The sequence below is a fragment of the Chiloscyllium plagiosum genome, chromosome 43 (genome assembly GCF_004010195.1).
Source record: "Chiloscyllium plagiosum isolate BGI_BamShark_2017 chromosome 43, ASM401019v2, whole genome shotgun sequence".
In the NCBI taxonomy this organism is placed as follows: domain Eukaryota; kingdom Metazoa; phylum Chordata; class Chondrichthyes; order Orectolobiformes; family Hemiscylliidae; genus Chiloscyllium; species Chiloscyllium plagiosum.
Window position 1 is genome coordinate 10,315,534 of NC_057752.1, and position 9,028 is coordinate 10,324,561.

Sequence of the window (9,028 nt, forward strand, 5' to 3'; positions counted from 1 at the left end):
CCTCATTCTTCCAAACTCCAGGGAATAAAATGCTAACCATTTCTCGTCATACATCAATTCTGCCACACAAAGGATTGATTTGATAAACCTTCACTTTACTCTGTCTATATCAACAACATCTTCAGATAAGGAGACCCAAACTGCACACAATATTTCAGGTATGGTCTCACAAAAGTCCTGTACAGTTGCAGCAAGTCATCCCTGCTCCTGTACTAGAACCCTCTCCCTATGAAGGCCAACATATCATTTGGCTTCCTCGCTGCCTGCTGTACCTGCATGCTTACCTTCGTGACTGGTGTACAAGGACACCCAGGTCTCGTTGCACCTCTCCCTTTCCCAATCTATCACCATTCAGAGAATAATCTGCCTTCCTGTTTTTGCTACCAAAGTGGATAACCTCACATTTATCCACATTATTCTGCCATGTTATTTGCCCACTCACTCATCTTGTCCAAATTACACTGAAGTCCAAATCTCTGCATCCTCCTCACAGTTCACCCTCTCACCTAGTTTTGTGTCATCTACAAACGTGGAGATATTACATTTAGTTCTCTCATCTAATCATAACGATATTTTGTAAAATGCTAGGGTCGAAGCACTGATCTCTGTGCAACCCCACTAGTCACTGCTTGTCACTTGGAAATAGACCCTTTATTCCTACTCGTCGTTTTCTGTCTGCCAACCAGTTCTCTATCTCTGTCAGTACACCACCTCCAAACCCACGCGCTCTAATTTTACTTACTAATCTCATATGTGGTACTTTATCAAGAGCCTTCTGAAAGTCCAAGTCAATCACATCCATTGGCTCTCCCTTATCACGGGGCACAGTGGTTAGCACTGCTGCCTCACAGCGCCAAAGACCCGGGTTCAATTCACGCCTCAGGCGACTGCCTGTGTGGAGTTTGCACATTCTCCCCGTGTCTGCGTGGGTTCCCTCCGGGTGCTCCGGTTTCCTCCCACAGTCCAAAAATGTGTAGGTCAGGTGAATTGGCCATGCTAAATTGCCCGTAGTGTTAGGTGCAAGGGTAAATGTAGGGGAATGGGTCTGGGTGGGTGCGCTTCGGCGGGTCAGTGCGGACTTGTTGGGCCGAAGGGCCTGTTTCCACACTGTAAGGAATCTAATCTAATCTAATCAACTCTACTAGTTACATCTCAAAAATTCCAACAGATTTGTCAAGCAAGATTCCCTTTCATTCCCCCTTAATCAATCTATTTACCTTCCTTTGCTGAAATATAAACTGCTCCCAATCCTCAGATCTGCTTATTCTTTGCCCTATTTGGATGTTCCGTTCTTGAATCTAATACTATCCCTAATTTCCCTCATTAGTCATGGTCTGGCCACCTTTCCTGCTTTACTTTTGTGCCAGACAGGAATGAACAATTTTTGCAGTTCCTCCATGTACTCTTTAAGTGCTTTCCACTGCTTATCCACCTTCATCCTTTTGAGTAATGTCCTCCAATTTATCATTGCCAACTTGCGCCTCTCACCATCATGGTTTCCCTTATTTAGATTCAGGACCTTACTTTCAGAATCAACTATATCATTCTCCATGTTGATGAAGAATTTCATGCCCTCCCTTCAGTCCAAGGGTCAAATGTTGCCTGATGTTCACAGTGTCAGTTTATCTTTACTTCCCTCTTGCTTTCTGCCCATTTTCAACTCCTCTTCTACATGAGAGGAGACTCCTGTCCCTCGATCCTATTGAGATGAAACTTCTGGTCACTCATAGAGTCATCGGGTCATCCAGCATGGAAACAGACCCTTCAGCCCAACTCATCCATGCCAACCAGGTTTCCTAAACTAAACTAGTCCCATTTGCCTGAGTTTGGCCAATATCCCTCTAAACCCTTCCTATCCATGTACCTGTCCAAATGTCTTTTAAATGTTGTAATTGTACCAGCCTCCACCTCCTCCTCTGGCAACTTGTTTCATACACGCACCACCTCTGGGTGATAAAGATGCCCCTCAGGTCCCTTTTATATCTTTCCCTTCTCACCTTAAAACTGTGCCCTCCAGTTTTGGACCCCCTATTCTGGGGGAAAGACCTCGGTTATTCACATTATCCATGCCCTCGTGATCTTAAATACCTCTATATAAGGTCACCTCTCAGCCTCCTACACTACAAGGAAAACAGCCGCAGTCTATCCAGCCTCTCCTTATAACTCAAACCCTCCAACTTTGGCAACATCCTTGTAAATCTTTTCTGGACCCTTTCAAGTTTCACAATACCCTTCCTATAGCAGGGAGACCAGAATCGAATACAGTATTCTAAAAGTGACCTCACCAATGTCCTGTACAGCCACATGACCTCCATCCTCCTATACTCAAGGTACTGACCAATAAGGAAATAGAGACTGGATAAGGCAGGAGTCAACTTCCTTAAAGCAGAGAAGGCTGAGGAGGCTATGATTGGGATGCCCAAAGTGATGAGGGGCATAGACCCATTAGATAGGGAGAATCATTTCAACTTAGAGGAATCAATAACCAGGGAGCACAGATTAAAGGGAATGATGGTAAAATTTGCACCCAGAGGGTACTTTAAGAACTTACCCACAGACATCAAACCCTGCCTTTCAGAGACTTGGCCTTGATCAGTCAGGTCATTTGACATCTTCTGAGACAGTGTGGGGGAAAAGGGGAGCTAAACAAGACTTGGATTACTTGTATCGAAAAACATTGCTTTAAAATACCAAACAGTTTTCATAACAGTTTCGGACACTGGGTTTGATAAAATATCTTCATTCAAGTTGTCATTTCAAGCACTCAATGGGATACTGACCTGAAGAGTAAGGAGACATGCAACTTTGAAATGTTAATTTGAAAAAGGGGTCAATGGAAACAGCCAATGGTGGTTTTAATTTGCATCACAAAATGGGGAAGATTGTCTAGGAAGAAATGAGTCGATTACTAACAAAACCTGTCGACTCAACACAAAAACCCTGTACACAAAAAGCCCTCAACACAAGAAAAGCCCTGCCCACAGGCCAAACTGTATATACAAAACAACCCTGCAGACAAAAACCCTGTTCACAAGAAAAACTCTGTATACAACAAAGCCCTGTAGAAAAAGGAAATGCTGTACATTAAAACCCTGTTCATAAGAAAAACCTCATACACAACAAAACCCTGTATACAAGAAAACCCCTATATACAAAAAACACTGTACACTAAAAGACATTGTACACTATAAAACCTTGTACACAATAAAAAACTTGCACACAAGAAAAACCTGTGCACAGCAAAGCCACGTACACAAGAAAAATCCTGGATGCAAAATTACCCTTTGCAAAAAAAACCCTGTATAGAAAAAAACCCTATACACAAGAAAACCGTGTACACCACAAACCCTGTACACAAAAAATGCAGCAAACTAAAAACCCTGTTCTCAAAATAATCTGTACACCAAAAAAACTGCACAAAAATAACCTGTACACAAAGCCCTGCATACAACAAAGGAGAAAGCGAGGACTGCAGATGCTGGTGATCAGAGTCAAGAGTGTGGTGCTGGAAAAGCATAGCAGGTCAGGCAGCATCCGAGTAGCAGGAGAATCGACATTTCGGGCATAAGCCCCTCATTCCTGATGAAGGGCTTATGCCCGAAACGTCGATTCGCCTGCTCTCGACCCTGCACACAACACTCCAATACAAAAAACCTTGTACACAAAAGCCCAGCACACAAACACAAAAGCCCAGCACACAACAAAACCCAGTACACAAGAAAATCTTGTACAGAAAAACCCAATACACAAAATTCCTGTACACTAGAAAAACCCTGGATACAATAAACTGTATACAAAAAATAACCCTGTACACAAAAAAGCCCTGGGCACAACAAAACCCAGTACAAAAGAAAACCTGTACACTAAAAACTCTGTACACTAAAAACTCTGTACACTAAAAAACCCTGTACACAAGAAAAACCCTGTATCCAAAAATACCCTGTATTGAAAAGCACCCTGTACACAAAAAAACCTACATGCCAAAAACCCTGTTCACAAAAAAAACTGTATACAAGGAAAACCTGTACACAAGAAAAAAACCTGCACTCAAAACAACCCTGCACACAAAAAATCCAGTGCACAAAAACACTATACAAGAAAAAAACGTGCACACAAAACACTTTGTATACAAGAAAACCCTGTCCACAAAATCCTCTGCACAAGAAAAACACTGCATGCAAAAAAACCGCTATACGCATGAAAAACCCTATACAGTACACTGGAAAAGCCCTGTAGACAAGAAAAATCATGTACATAAAGAAATCCTGTACACACAAAATTCCCATACTTAGATCAAAACTTAGATCAGTTATTCAAGAAAATTATGGATACCTTAGGAATAAAACATTCAAATCCATTGTGTATCATCCAGAATCACAGGGAAAATTAGAATGATGGCATCAAACTTTAAAGACCATGTTGACAGCCTATCATCAAAACCATTCAGAGGATTGGGATAGAGGAATTCCATTTTGGAACTTTTTGCAATGAGTGAATGCACCTAATAAATCAACTAAATTCAGTCAATTTGACTGAGTTGTCAGGCATGAGGTGAGAGGACCACTGAAACAAAGGAAAAATTGGTAAGTCAAGAGTTCAGAGACTACATATTTGGACTATGTGTCAAATTTTAAGGAGAGATTAATAGAGCAGGTGAGTTGGCGAGACAGCACTTAAAAGTAGCACAGCATGTGATGAAACAAGAAGAAGACGAGAGATCAGAAATTCATAATTTTATTAGTGAGGATAAACTGTTGTGTTGCTACAAGTGATAGGTGAACATTTAAAGCCAAGGTTTATTAAATTGAAAGGAAATTGGGTGAGGTGCCAGATAGAAGGAAATCTCACAGAGTGTGTCATGTGAATATACTCAAAGTGTATTTTGATAGGGAAGGAAAGCAAAAGGAAAATGGTAACAACCCAGAGTAAAGAACCAAGTTCAGAGGACTCTGAATTGGACATTTCTGAAATTACATTGGACAATGAGGAAATTCGCAAAAATTGCGATAAATTATCAAGTTACCTTCCAGAAGAAAATCGAAATGACCTGAAGGAGTTATTACAATCACATGGGGAGATATGTGGGAATGAGCTGGGAATCACTAAACTGATTGTGCATGCTGTAGACAGAGGAAAAGCTTTTCCAATTAATTAACATCCTTATAGGCATAACCCTCTAGAATTGGCACAGGTTCCAAGAGAGATCGGAAGCATGCTCAGATATGGTATAATCAAAGCAAGTTGCAGCAAATGGAGCTCATCCATAGTAACGGTGCCAAAACCAGAATGTACCCAATGATTATGTGTGAACTATTGCAAAGTCAATACAGTTACAAAATCTGATTCTTCCCTATACCACATTTGGAATACTGTGTTGGGAAGGTGGGACAAGCAACTTATATCTCAAAGTTAGACTTATTCAGGGGAGTCATGATTTGGAGATGCCGGTGTTGGACTGGGGTGTACAAAGTTAAAAATCACACAACACCAGGTTATAGTCCAACAGGTTTACTTGGAAGCACACTAGCTTTCGGAGCGACGCTCCTTCATCAGGTGGTAGTGGAGGGCTCGATCATAAAACACAGAATTTATAGCAAACATTTACAGTGCGGTGTAACTGAAATTATACATTGAAAAATTAACAGACAATCAATTCTTCAATGTATAATTTCAGTTACATCACACTGTAAATTTTTGCTATAAATTCTGTGTGTTAGGATTGAGCCCTCCACTACCACGTGATGAAGGAGCGACACTCCGAAAGCTAGTGTGCTTCCAATTAAACCTGTTGGACTATAACCTGGTGTTGTGTGATTTTTAACTTTATACAGGGGATACTGGCAGGTAGCAGCATCTGAAAGAGTGAAGACAATTTCGGCTTTTATGATGTGGAATTCACGATACCAATTTAGTTCATGCCATTTGGTTTAAAAATGCACCAGCCACCTTCCAAAGACTAACCAATAAAGTAATTTCAGGATTAATCATTGTGTGGTATATATTGTTGATCTGGTGATTTTTAGTCACACATGGAAGGAACATTTGGAGCATCAATTGGATTTGTTCAATTGACTTTGGGAGGTGGGCTCGGTGGTAAACCTGGCTAAGAGTGAGTTCGCAAAAGCCCAAGTTACATTCCTGGGCCATATTATTGGACATGGACAGATGGCCCTATGGGACGCGAAAGCAAAGGTTATTGGGGAGTTTCCTAGAACCATCGACAAGAGGGCAATACTAATCAAAACTCCTTAACATTTTTGGTACAAATTAAGGATAAAGCCCTCTTACAGGCTTATACTCCATCAGATCCACACACACACACTTTACCAAGCTTTCACACATGCAAACGCACACATATACTCATGTGCACTCACACTCACATGCACACACTCACACACTCTCTCTCTCTCCCTGTCATGCACGCACACACACATACACAAAAGTCTATGGGGTGAATTTGCATTTGCAGAATTATATTAGCAGATACATTCTATTTTGCTCAAAAAATGCACAGTCTGCAGGCAGTCAATCCCTGTAATATTTTGTAAATTCCACTTTGGAAATAGAACCAATCTGACTCAAGATTGGGATACCAATTGATTTTACCCTCACACCTTTAATGCATTATCTGAGCTGAGATGTCACCTTTTGTTATAAAACCTTAAGTTATCTCGAGAAGGTGACTTAAAAGAAGTTCTGGGATTTACATATTAATGAACTGAAACCTGCAACCCATTCTAAAAGATGAAAGACTTAGCAACAATCCAGGTGTGTATCATTTCAGTTGCACGGCACTGTAATCTTTTGCTATAAATTCTGTGTCTTATAGTCTTATGCTCCACAACCACCTGATGAAGGAGCAGCACTCCGAAAGCTAGTGCTTCCAATTAAACCTGTGGACTATAATCTGGTGTTGTGTGATTTTTAACTTTATCCACCCCAGTCCAACTCCAACTCCTCCACATCATGGTCACTTTACTTACACATCCCTGTACACTAGAGGCAATCTAGCATGGCCAATCCACCTAACATATACATCTTTAAACTGTGGGAGGAATCTGGTGCACCAGAGGAAACCCATGCAGACACAGGGAGAACGTATCACCTCCACGCAGACAGTCAAACCCCGGTCCCTGGCACTGTGAGGCAGCAGTGCTAACCACTGAGCCACTGTGCCACCCCGAAATTTACTGCTTTCTGGCTCCCCTTCTTGAACAAGGGCATCACACTGGTAGCTTTCCAATCTACTGTAATACCTCTAAAACACTCACAAAACCAAATACATTTTGTCAATCCCTTGTCCGCCCCCATCTTGAGTTCAACTTACATTTTGAAAGGACAGACCGTTCTGCTTTTCTTAAGCAACTTGGAGCACCAGGCATTAGCAGCCAGGTAGACTTCATAATCCTTAACTGTAATCAGCCTTTTGTTTTGTCTATTACAGAGTGCTTATATTTGGGCATTAAGAGAGAGTTTCAGAGTTATCTTGGGTAAACTTATTAAAACTTGCAAAGTTCGTAAAATTTAGAAAAAAGAGTCTCCCAGTTTCTAATAGCCCTTGTTTTAAGAAGGAAACATGCTCACAACTAATTCTTCACTAACTTATCCACTTGTTAGTATAAATTTGGTTTCCTAATTTAATGATTATATATTGCAAATAGCAGACTAAAGCTATTAGAACTGTTAGGTAGCTACCAAACACAAAGCTAACATCTTCAACCAAGAGGTCTGACTGATGTTACATACCAGGGCATATCAGGTGTGCCCTCTGAGCTTATGAATTTGTTATTTTATTCCTTTATTCCATTAACCAATTTTTCTTTCTGAGGTACTGGTCCTAGTTAGGATGTTTAGGGACAGTGGAGGAATTGGGTGAACAAATTGGGAGGTAATTTTCAGGGTCCCATTCTACATGAAGATATTTATTCTCAGTGCTGTGACATTGTGTATGGATACGGGTCCAGGAAGTGACCTCCTATCATAGATGTCTCATTGGACTGGAAGCAGGACGTAGGGTTACAAATGTCAGTCCCGTGTTTCATTGAGCATTAATTGTGACTCAATAGGTCTCCATCTCAAAGGGACACCTCTTTGATCTGTCTTTATTCCCCACCTTAGTCACCTTGTTCTGCTTTCCTTTTGCTTTATCAAATATTGATTTCTCCCTGGTTCTACATTGAAACTATCCTATTATCTTCTGGGACTTTGGTTCAGCTTTGGATGGGTACAGTGTAAACAATTACTTAACAGATTCGCCAGCTCTCCCTTCACATACCCATCTTGGGGATACTTGTTATAATTTCCCCTCTTAGACTTCACTTATTACAATTTAACATTCATGGAGTTATAGAGTCATAGAGGTGTACAGCACAGCAACAGACCCTTTGGTCCTACTCGTCTGTGCTGACCAGAAATCCTAACCTAATCTAGTCCCTTGGTCTAATCTTTGTCCATTTCTCTCTAAACTCATCTTATTCACATACCCATCCAGATGCCTTTTAAACGCTGTAACTGTACCAGCCTCCACCACTTCCTCTGGCAGCTCATTCCATATGCACCTCCCTTTGCGTGAAAAAGTTGCCCCTTCGGTCCCTTTTGTATCTTTCCCCTCCTAAACCTATGCCCTCTGGTTCTGGACTCCCCGACCCCAGGGAAAAGACATTGTCTGTTTATCCTATCCATGCCCCTCATAATCTTGTAAACCTCTATAAGGTCACCCCTCAGCCTCCGCTCCAGGGAAAACAGCCCCAGCCTGTTCAGCCTCTCCCTATAGCTCAAATCCTCCAACCCTGGCAACATCCTTGTAAATCTTTTCCGAAGTTGAAAAATGTGGTGCTGGAAAAACACAACAGGCCAGGCAGCATCCGAGGAGCAGGAGAATCGACATTTCGGGCATAAGCCCTTCTTCAGAAATTGGACTGTGTGCCAAGGGGGCTGAGATAAAAGGTAGGGGGGAAGGAATGTGGGGGAGGGGCGCTGGGAATACGATAGGTGGAAGGAGGTGAGGGTGAGGGTGAGGGTGATAGGC